The sequence below is a fragment of the Heterodontus francisci genome, chromosome 15, assembly GCF_036365525.1.
Source record: "Heterodontus francisci isolate sHetFra1 chromosome 15, sHetFra1.hap1, whole genome shotgun sequence".
Lineage (NCBI taxonomy): Eukaryota > Metazoa > Chordata > Chondrichthyes > Heterodontiformes > Heterodontidae > Heterodontus > Heterodontus francisci.
The window spans coordinates 63,905,608-63,917,778 of record NC_090385.1 but is presented as its reverse complement, the minus strand read 5'-3'; positions in this window follow the sequence as shown (position 1 = coordinate 63,917,778).

Here is a 12,171-nt window from a genome sequence, read left to right as displayed (position 1 = left end):
TTTTGTGTAATTTATCAGCATCCAATAAGGCATTCTCACATGGTTATGGGATTGGTTGGGAATAATAGCACTCGGACAGTAAAATTTATTCTGACACAGGATTTACCCTTTAGAGTACCATGTTAACACTAAAATTTAAAAATATAACAAAGGCTAATTTTGATATCTTTGCAGAATACAAAAGATCTATAAACTGTTCTTTTTAATATAATACGGAAAATATCATTAGATGAATGTTTAAGAATTAACATTCCATACGTGGCATTGCAAAATATAAAGGTTTCAGAGAATCAGATCAACTTTGGATATTTATTCACCTGGGGTATGTTTTTTAATGTTTCTTAATGCATTAAAATCATTGCTTCCTTTAGTTCTGGGAAAATGGGGTAAATAACTGATATGAGAGACACTAGAATTATTCCCATTGAAGTGGAGAAGGGACATAATAGAGTTTTTTTTTAATCATGAAGGGTTTTGATAGAGTGAGTAGGGAAGACTGTTTTTGTTGGTTGAGAAGTCAGTAACAATTGATCATCAATTTAAAAGTGTTACTAAGAGAATGGAGAAAGGTTAGGTGAAATTTCTTTATTCACTGGGTTGTTGAAGTGTGACTGTTTTATTAGAAAGAGTGGCTGAAGCAGAGACCAATGCATCATTTTAAGGGAAAATTGGATAAATATTTGAGGCAAAGGAAGATACAGGGTTATGAGGAGAGAGCGGAGTGGTATGTTTGCATCATTATTGAATAAGTCTTGTTTTATAATAAATAGATAACTTTGTTTATTAAAGAAACCTGGTTGGTAAATTTTATTCTGAGATAAAATAGAGTATATAATTGGCCATATCGGTAACTGGGTAAACATTTAAATATATGTTTTTTGACCTGTGGAGAAGTGGAACTAGAAAGAGACAGTGCACTCCTCCCACTTCGGTCATAATAATATCATAACTCATAATGCATCTTGGGAAAAAGCTTGGGTGATTTCGCTGCGTTGAGAGATTTGTTTTATCAATAAAACTTCTACTGAAATGAATGGAAGCATCAGGACAAGATAAGAACTGGGATTTCTCATAACACAGCAGAATATAAAGTGCATGTGTCTTTGGATCCTTGTAAAACTCTGTTATTGTTCCCAAACCTGTATCGCTATGCCAACAGCTTCCTTCTCTTTTAACTGCCAATTAGGATGACATTGTCATCAAACAAAATCAAATTAACAAAAGTTCCCCATATTTAAAGGGACATAAACAATAATAAAAAAAGATAACTCTTGAAGTACAAATATTATTTTCTGTATTGACTGCACACTCTAGTCCTTGCAGTGCCCACCAGTCTCAGAAGGCCTCAAGCGACCAGCAAACACCACATGCTCCTTCTCCATGGATGCCCAAGCACGGATATAACCGCGGATGAGAGGCAGGAGGAGCAAACAACTCCATCGCCTGCTTCAAGCTGTTGACCAAAAGCAATCTGTTACATTGGGCTGAATTTTTGCCACAGAGGTTGTCAACAGGAGTCAGGATGATTTTCGGGTCAGGAACTCACCTCCTGTTGCAAATTGATTAATGTCCCAATTTTCACAGGGATGAGCCTTTAATTGATATGGAGATGGGTTACCTATTCAATAAGAGCCAGTGTGGGCAGGAACAGAGGCTGGTCAGATGATCTGTGAGACTGATTTAGACTCCCCACGGCAGCCATCACTGAGGCTGCTGCTTGTCCTAAGGGAGAAATCTGCTGATTGTGTCAAAATCTTCCACTGCACCAGAGGGAAGTGAGATGTCACAGGAGAGCCGGAGGCCTGGCACCCAGGGCAGAGCTGCCCCTCACTTCATCGATAACCACCTGGATATAATGTTGGAGGCTGTGATGGAAAGGAGGGAAGTCCTCTTCCTGGAGGGACATGATAAGAACTGGGATTTCTCATAACACAGCAAAATATAAAATGCTTGAGACTTTGGATCCTTGTAAAACCCTGCTATTGTTCCTAAACCTGTATCAATATGCTAAAAACTTCCTTCTCTTTTAACTGCCTGGCAGAAGGAGGCCACCAGGTCCTGAGGAGAACAAAGTGGGTCACTGTGGTGTGTTCTAACTGTCTCTGTCTACTGTTTTCCTCTCTTTGCACTGTATAAATGATGACTTTAAGCCACACATCTGGAGTTCCTTTTATTGCTACTGTGACAGGGAAGTGGTATGAGGTAGTGAAAGAGGTAATGAAATCCTACATGGTGAGGGCAAATCCTCTGGGCAGATATACTTCCTTCATTATCGGAAAGTGATCAGATGTTCCAGGCTGCATCTTCTATGCATGTGTTAGCAAAGGTATCTCAGACTCCCTTCCAAGTCATGTCCCTCAACCTGGGTCAGAGGGGCTCAGTTGAAATGTTCCTGAATCAGGATATCCCTGACATTCGTGGAATCTTCACAAGCCCTTCGCACCCCGAGCTGTGCCTAGCCACCTCGTCGTACAGCTGGGGAACCTCTCTGTGCAGCATTATCTCCCTCCGCCTCTACTTCCTCCTCCTCTCTCACCTCCTGCTCCTCCTCTTCCACCAATGAGTGTCTCCTCTCAGGGCTGCACCGTCCTCATCGTCCACACATCTCTGGAGAGCCATGTTATAGCGAGCACAGTAGATCTATGACAGAACACCCTTGCAGGAGGGTATTGGAGGCTGCCACCTGATCGGTCCAGGCACTGAAAGAACATCTTCAGAAGCCCGATAACCTGCGCAATGATTGTCCTAGTAAGTCAATGGCATTGGTTGCATTGCCTCTGTGCCTCTGTCTGGGGCTCCTGTAGAGGGGTAAATAGCCATCTCTTCAAGGAATATTTCTTGCCCCCCCCCCTAGGATCCATCCACTCACTTGAGGGTTGGAGTGAAGATCTGAGACAGTATAGATTACTGGAGGATGAAAGAGTCAAAGCAGCTGCAAGGGAAGTGAGTGCACACATGGAGGAAACGCTTGTTGTGGTCGCAAACCAGTTGAACGTTCAGGGAGTGGAAGTCCGTCTTGTTGATGGATCTCACTGACTGGTCACTGGGTGCCTTGTTGGCCACATGGGTGCAACTGATGATATTCTGCAACTGGGGCTATCCAGCGATAGAGGCAAAACCCAATGTCGTCTGTGCCTGTGAGGCCACTTTTGTCGTGAAATGTATGTACTGTCTAGCTTTGGCAAAGAGGACATCAGTGACTTGTGAAATGCAGTGGTGGGTTACTGTCTGCAAGATGCCACCGAGATCTGCAGCTGATCCTTGGAAGGAGCTAAAAGTGAAGAGGTTCAAAGTTACAGTGACTTTGGCAGCTACTAGCAGGGCATGGTGACCAGTGCTGTGAGGTGCGAGGTCTTGGGTGACAAGGGTGCAGATGTCTGTGACCATCTGCGTAATCTCCTGCAGCACTGGGTCTCGGTCATCTCCAGGTATCTCTGTCTTTGGCAGTAGATTCTGTGTTGAGGGTAGGATCTCTGTTGCCTTTCTGCCCCTCTTTCCTCTCCCGTGCTTTCCTGCTGCTTGGGGTTCCGCCCTTTCTGCGGAGGGTGTTGCTGCTCCTCGCCACTGACCGTCAAGCCACCATTGCCAGCTGCAGCCTTTCTTTTGGCCAGGTGGCCACCCTATTGTGATTGGCAACCTTGCTCCCTGCTCTTCTACCCCTGTGATGCTGGTGGGGGTGAGGGGGGGAATGTCAGCCCCGTTCAATGCCTAAGCACTAAGTGCCCACTCCCCCCACCACCTGCACTGCACAAAGGGCACTTCCTTTCCAAATGCCAAGCCCCCCTTTGCCCTGCTGTCCTCCTTATAGGGCCAGGGTAATTCCATGGGGCAGCCTTGATTGGCCCCCCAATCTACCTCCCTTCTGCTGGTCAGCAACGGGCAGCACGTGAAAGCTATGCATCCCCTTCTAACTGTTCATGAGCTGTTCAACTATTTTAATTGGCCTCAACCAGGGTGGGGGCAGGATTGCTGTACCACCCTGCCCCCACCCTGGTGAACATTGCCAGCGCTGGAAACAGCGTCTCGAAACTGACACACTGGCCGGCGCTGCTATTTTCGGTCCTCCCCTGCTCCATTCCCAACTTCGGGGCTGTGAGGTCTCAAAAATTGAGTGTGTCACATGTGCTTTCAGTGCCCAAAGCTAAGAGCCATTCTGTCAGTACATGGCCCTGGGTTATTTAGCTCTGTTCTTCCCTAACTAGAATCAGTTTGCTTCAATGTTTTTGTGATCTGGGCCTGCCCTTCCGTGACTGTCACCCTGACCCAGGTTTCTCTCCTCCCCCCTTACCCAGGTTTAATATCACGTTTTGGGATTGTTGATCACTTTTCTATTTTTCATCTTCAATATGATCTATTTAAACACACAAGCATCTTACTAATGCAAAAAAAAATCCTTTTAATAAAAATTCTCTACAGTATGTACAGACTTAGTAAAAATATCCACCTTGGCATCCTGTGATGCTTATAAGTTAAAGACAAAATTGGACAATTGAACAGCTGAGTGTCATTGAGATTTAACAGAATATGTTGGTTTGTGTTAGTCCATCATATTTTACAACTATTGACTATTCTGCTCTGTTATTTTCTCCAACACGGTCTTCTCTATGGCTGATTCTTCTTCTAATTCATCTTCCTCATCGAATTCCTCATCTTCATCTTCACTGTCTGATTCTATGTAGAAGCTGATTGTGGCTTGTACAGGGAATGCAGCCAACAGCTCCTGCCCTTCACTATACAGGTAGTCAAAGCATTTGCTCCTGGGCCACATCAGTCTGTAGAAAAAATCAGAAAATTCAAATTTATTTTTGCTCCAAAACACACCCTTTCACCAATGGGTTAAATAGTTAATAATTCAATAGGTCTTTCCAAGAGCTGGTACAGTCACAATGGGCCGATTAGCCTCTTTCTATGCTGTATGAATGAGGGTATGCCCAGTATCTTTGAAGGGGTTAAAAGAAAAGGATTTTTCATCCTTGTTTCTAAACATGGAACAAAATAACATTATTTATCCTGGAGAACATAACTGAGTCCTTCATATGAAAAATGATAAGCAAATCCCGAGGACATTTTTGCTGTTTCTAAAATGATGCAATGTCACTATGCACAGAATTGTCAACACATCAGTTTTAGTAATAATTTCCTGCTTTTCTATTATTGTTTTAATTTGCATAATTAGAAGGAAAAGAAAAAATAGTTCGATCTGCTATGCCCCACAAATTTTACCACGATCATGTTTACTTCAATTTCAGATTCTTATTCCTTCAGCCCAGTGCTGTGTACCCATCCCAATACTCACTCGATCCCAGAAATGTTACTTCCTTTTCCCCTGTAAAAAAAAAAAAGACTTGACTTTGCTGTGTTGTCATCAAGAGCAGGATCCTTGCCTACTGAGATCAGAACTTACCAAAGTTTGAACCTTTCCAGCTTGTATAGTTTAGAACAATGGTTCCAATCTTGCCTTGGAGGCAGTGGTGGGGAGAGGGAATGGGGGGAAGGGAGCAATTTTGCAGTCAGGAAACCCAGAAGAATGACTACCATTTTCTGTCTCCATTTCCCTGCTGCAGCTAGCTAAATTCAGAGGCTGTTGAGCAAGTAGGCCTTCCACACCAGGACACACCTGGGAGTGGACAGGAAGAAGGGAGGGATCGGAACTTATGGGGCTGGGGGAGGGTTGTAGATTGGAGGCCAGAGGAAGGATCGGAGGCCGGGGTCAGGGGAAGGTCTGGGGCCAGAGGTGAGCTCAGAATGTTCAGGGGATGTGGGGGGGTGGAAATCAAAAGGGTCGGGGGGAGAAGATTGGAAGGTTTGGTGGCAGATCAGTAGGGGCATGGGAGTGTTCGATCGCAAAGGTTGGTGAAGCAGGAAAACTGGAGCCAGCGAGTAAGTCAAAAGTCAGTTACCCCCTGGATTCAGCAACCTCACCTCCCTTTAGCTGCCAGGTTTTCTGAGGCCCAGGAAACCAGGCCGTCCAAGATTAAAATGAAAATGGCCGGCAATTCTGGGGCCAACCTACCTCCTGCAAGTGGGTTGGTTGCCCGCCTCCAAACTGCCTTTGTTAAAACCAGACGTCGGCAGGTTGGAAGCGGATTGGTGTCAAGTTTCAGGTTTTTAACATTTTCACCTCCCAAGCAACCCAAACCTGCCTGTTTTTGTCGTTAAAATTCCCCCCAATGAGGTCAATTTTTATCCCAGGTTGTGGACAGAAAAAGGGCAGGAGCACAAGGAAAATGGGAGCGTAAAACTTCCCGCCCTATTCCCACCAAATCTGGGTCACCCCCATCTTATTGAGATTCTTGAAATGGGCGGCCCAGTTGTCTGCTGTAAAGAGACAGGTACCTCAGTAGTCCACGCAAGTCATGGCTGTATGTCATCAATAGGCCCTGGTGCAATTTTCAGTCTCCAATGAGCAAGCCTAATATTTAAAACCAATGTTTGTGAGGTCAAGAGGAGAATCAATAGCCCCATAAAAGTGAATTCCCATGATACCCAACTCTCTGTGGCCCTCCCCTGGGATTGCCAGATCCAACCCCTCACACACATTAAATGGACAAGACTTTGCATCTCTGTAAAACCAAACACTATCACTATGACAACAGCTTCCTGCAGCCATTAGTTACATTGAGTCTACCACATGTGCCTTCAATGCCTAAAGCTGCCCATTCCGCCTGTACCTGACCCTGGGTTACTTAGTTCTGCCCTTCCCTAATTGGAAATCTGGTCACTCTATTTTTTCATGATCTGCCCTTCCCTAACCCAAGTTTTCTCTGCTTCGCCCTGACCCAGGCTTAGGGATTTTTGATTTTTTTTTTTCTTTCTCATCTTCAATATGAAATATTCTGACATACAGTACTTCTCAATAGTAAAAGAAATCCTACTATTCATAAAAGAACAAAGAAAGAATTGTTGGTTTGTGTTGTGTTTAAGGGTTGGGTTTAAAAACAAAAATTAATTTGGACAGGTTTAAAAGGAAAGATCACAGGCTGGAGGCATTAAATATGTGTTGTCATTCCAGACAGAACAGATTATGGAATTTGAAACTGAGACAGTAACAATTCATTATCTCATCCCAGTCCATTAACCAAGATATCCAACATTTATCTTGAGAATGTCGGGAAATGTCCCCTTTAAATTCAAACCCCAAGTGGGGAGAAGAGATAATCGTTTTGTTGACAGGCTTACTGTGCAGGCAGCTTTTGAACAGAGGTCTGTGAGACAGAACTAAAAACTAAAAATTCAGAGGGTCACTTTTTGCACTTAAAAGTGGTCTGAAAGAAAAACAAGGAAGTTAGCTCAGAAAAGTGCGTGATTTATTAATTTTTCCCACGTTTTCAAGGTTAAAAGAGAGATTGACTAAAGTTAGTAGAATGTGTTTTGCCTGTTATTCCCTATGCCCATTTGCCATTTGTGAAATAAAACAGCCAATGATTTATGTATGGCCTCATTTTCAGTCTGCTTTTGGAAACAAATGGTGAGGATCACATAAGGCCAGATGCGAAAGACATTGGCCAGAATTTTACACCCACCACACCCCACTACCCGCCCCTCCCCCGGAGCGGGCTTGAGGCGGTGGGGGGGTAAAATCGAGTGGGAGACGGTGGGGGGGGGGGGGGGGGGAATACCATTCCCATCGCCTAACCACCCGCGCTGCTATTTTACCAGCAGTGGGAGAGATGGCAAATGGCCGGCCCACCCCAGGCCAATTGAGGCCCTTAAGTGGCCAATTAATTGCCACTTAAGGGCCTCCTCCCACCACCGCAGGTATATTACCAGTGCCAGGAGGGCACTGCATCAGATAAGGAGGCCACCTGGTAATACCCGGCGGCCTCCTTGTGGGCCCAGTGGTGGGGCAGCTCTCCTGATCGGGCACCCTATACCCCACAGAGGGCCCCCCCCCAGCAACGCAAGCCACCCCCACTGGACCACCTCCTACCCGCCTTCCTGATTGACCCCAACCCTCTTGCCGGGTCCAGTCGATTGTCCCCAGCGAGGCCCGAAACCCCACTTACTGATTTCGGGGCTGGTGTCCCTCTTGCTTCTCATGTTGGGTGCAGTCCCAGCAGTGGCCACCACTCCCAATGGCACTGCTGGCACTGAAGAGCTGCCAGCCCTCTGATTGGCTGGTGTCACATCTCCGGCTGAAGAATCACACTTGAAGTCTCAGATTTAACTTTAACATATATTTAACAAGCTTGAATAAAAAGATTTGTGTTCACTGCACCAGCATTGCATATCTGAACTTACAACAACCCCCAGGCCAGTGTTTTCCCCAAAACACTGAGTTCCTTTCAGTTTCACTTCCAAATACCATCTATTCTCTAATACTCAAGCCCACACATACAATCATGACATTCCTCCCTTATCAGACTAAAACATGTCCATGATTTTTTAACATAATCACAACACAAAATCTTCATATAGTTTTGGCAGTCTTTTCTCACATCGTGGTCTGCCTGTTGTCTCAGGAACTCTGGTTACCACATCAGGTTTAGGAAATGTCATCGGCCCCTCTGGAACTGATCTTTCTCCCTCTGGATAGCAAATTGTCTACCTGCCAACAGCATCACTGGCTTGGACATCTGAATTGCTGGATGTCAGCTTTGCCTCAGCTCCTACATCTGGTTCATCTGCTGTTGTCTTTGTCGCCATGATACCTTTTAACGCATGAAGAATTTCTCTCATACGGTACCCCTTCTGGTGACTGCACAGTCACACTGTTTCACTTCTTGGCAATAACACTGTATAGCTTGGGATAATATGGTGTATTCATCTTACATGGACTCTCCTGTCTCAGCAATACTTCATCAACCTGCTGAGTATTTCCAGCACTTTTTGGTTTTACTCCAAGACTTTAACTTCAATTAAGGACATGACAACCCAGTATCTGAATTCCATTTATTACAAACTTTCATTCAACCTCCCAACTCTTTCTTCCTCTCTGCATCTATTTGTGTGTGTGTGTGTCTCTCATATGCATGTGAGTGTGGTTGCATCGCGTATTTTAGTAATTTTAACTGGTTTAGAGTAATAAGGTTAAACATTTTTCTTGTTGAAACCCAAGGAAACCTATCTGATTGGTTCATTTGCAATTGTGAATAGAGTGCAGTGAGCAAAGGCTTACTGAGGTGGTAAACAAAATTCACTGTTTTAAAAGATAAACCCTGTTACGGCCAAACCAGAGAAGGGATGAGAGGGGAGCCTGAGACCCCTTCCTCACCTGGCCATAACACGTGTAATGTACAAAGGTCTGTGAAATGAATTGTGGCTCATTGTCTGAATACAAAATGACTGGTCGACCATGCCTTGCAAATATTTCAGTCAATGCAAACTCCGTTTTCTCTGCCATTGTAGACTTCATTACTGCATATTCATAATAACAGCTGTAATAGTCAATCACCACTAGTATTGGCTCTCCTGATGGAAATAGACCTAAGAAGTCAACTCCCATGATCCAGCCTGTAACAGTGTGCTGCATACTGGTTCTGGTGGATTGTATCTACTGACAAGTTGACATCTATGACATGTTTTGATAAACTGCTCCACATTTTTCTCCATATTTTGGTTTGTAAGTTTTGCTTAGTACCAACCACTCCCAAATGACCCTCATAAGCTAGCATCACTAGTCTAGGCCTAACCTTTTGTGGCACTATAAGTCTGTTACCTCTGAGAATGCATTTCCCAATTGTGCACAGTTCATCTCATATAACAATGTATGCTCTGAATGGGCAATTCTCCCAATTTCCAGCTTGGATTCTCTGTCTGCTATCATTCATTTCTTGATCTTTGTCTGACTCTCTTTCAATCTCTCTCATTGTCATTGCTCTGGGTGTAGCATGAACTGCCACAAACCAGACGAATGATTCAGCTTCCTTCTCTAGTGACGATCTGTGTGTTTGTCCTTCAGTTGCTTGATGATGTCTTGGTCAACCGGTTCCTTGATCTTTGCCTCAACTTTCCCTCTCAGACCAAAAGGTGTTCTGCGTATAGGCTGAGCTACAGGCTTGACGTTCTCGTCAATTGTTAATCTCACTTGGCGGTTGTACAACTTCCCAATTCCTTGAAACTCTGGTCCAAACTCCTCTCGAAGTTCCACATAGGATTTCACAGAATTCACTTTCAATCCAATGTGTAGCACCCCCAAGCCTTGGCCAGTTTCTCTACTCGGAAGAGACTCACCACCCTCCTCAATCACTACGAATTCTGCCTCTACATTCTGATCCCCAGCTCTTACACTCATTGTGAAGCATCCAACAGTTTGAAGTGGGGTTTTAGATGTGTAAGGATAAAGCTTTTTGACACATTTTCAAAATGTGCACTTGATTCTCTTTGTCTTCAGTTCCTCCCATGGTGCTCTGCTGATGACGTTACTGTCACTGCCTGAATCTACAATAATGCTCACTTCAACACCCCCAACAATCACAGGAACTTTCTCTTGGTTGCTTCCATTGAAAGAAAACATGTATCCATGATTGCTATTCATGTCCTCACTCTCTGCACCTTCAACTCATCTCACAGTTGTATGACTTCCATCTCTCTTTCCTTTACATAGTTTGCCAGGCTTCCCACTCTGTTCAGCTTTGCTTCTGCACTTCTTGGCAAAATGGTCTCTGCCCCCACATTTTCTGCATATTTTTCCCTTGGCAGGGCAGCTATCATCTCTTCCATAGTATCCCAAGTTGCCATATCTGAAACACTCTCTCTTAAACTTTTGTTTTTTACATTTACATACCTGGATTCCGTTGTGTCACTCAATTAACTTCAGATTTTGTTGTGCCAATGTGGAAATGGGACGCAAAATTGCTGTATGGCTTCCAGGCTGTTGCCAGACTTTTAAGCCGATGGGCGGGGCCACCGCCGCCACATAAACTTCCGGCCACATAATCCAGTTCAGATCACAAGGTGTTGACATTCTTATGCCCTTGGTTTATGCTAATGTATAGTTACACATAGAGCAGTACAGGCATACCACTAAATGTAAGATGCTTGGACCACTTATGGGATTGACTAACACTGTGGTATCCAAGAGACTATCTAAGGCAGACCATAAACTTGCAACATTTAGAATGCCCATACCTGACTGGGTGAGTGAATAAAGAAGGTATAGTCTGTCCTGCACTCTCATGATTGGCTGGTCTCATGTGAGGCTGCTGAAAATAGAAAATACAGAAAATGTCAAATCCACATAAAAACTAAACTTTACTTAACTTTTTATTCTATTATTACTTCTGTTTTTAAGAAATAAAACATGCTTATTGAATAATTTTACAAGTGAACAACGTGAGTTTCTTCACTGTGTTACTATACCCAGGCACAATGGTCATGACCATATTTCTTAATACTGTAGGGTCCAAAGTTCCCTATGAATTTTTTTTCATGGTACTGCGGGTGATTGCTTTAACTTCGCATCCCCTTTAAATTTTTTTGCGCAGCCATAGATGTATGGTAATTTAAAGGGGCCAAATTGTGCACAGCCTGCATGGGGACATTCGGGTTGCTGCACGGCTAGGTGGCCCAGCCCCTTTATTGGCCTCGGGCGGGACTCTCTCTGAGGGAAGAGGTCCCGCCTCCAAGAGCTGCCAGCCATTCAGCGGCCCAGCGGCTCTTCAGTTCCCAGCAGGGCCACTGGGAGCGGTGGACACTGCTGGGATTGCACCCAGCAAGAGGAACAGCAATGGAGGAGGCCACGGAATTGAGGTAAGTGTGTGGGGCCTCGCCGGGGACAATCAGCTGGATCTTGGCGAGGTCGGGGGTGGGGGGGGGGGGGTTCAGTCGAGAGAGTGGAGGTGGTGCTCCAGTGGGGGCAGCTTGTGCCTGTGGGGGTGCCCTCCATGAAGCACAGGGTGCCCGATCAGGAGGGCCACCCCCCCCCCCGGGCCGTTAAGGAGGCTGCCTGGTATTGTCGGGGGGCCTCCTCAGGTGCTGAAGTTCCTGGCTGGCACTGGTAAAATACCAGCGATGGCGGGAGGAGGTCCTAAAGTGGCAGATAATTGGCCACTTAAGGATCTTTATTGGCCTGGGGTGGGCGGGCCATTTGTCACCTCCCCCACCGCTCATAAAATTGCAGCGGGGGCAGGAAGGCGACGAGAATGACACCCCCCGCCTCCCATTCAATTTTAAGACCCCGCCCACCCCATCTCCAGCCCGCAGCCACAGAGGCATAGAATTCCGGCCACA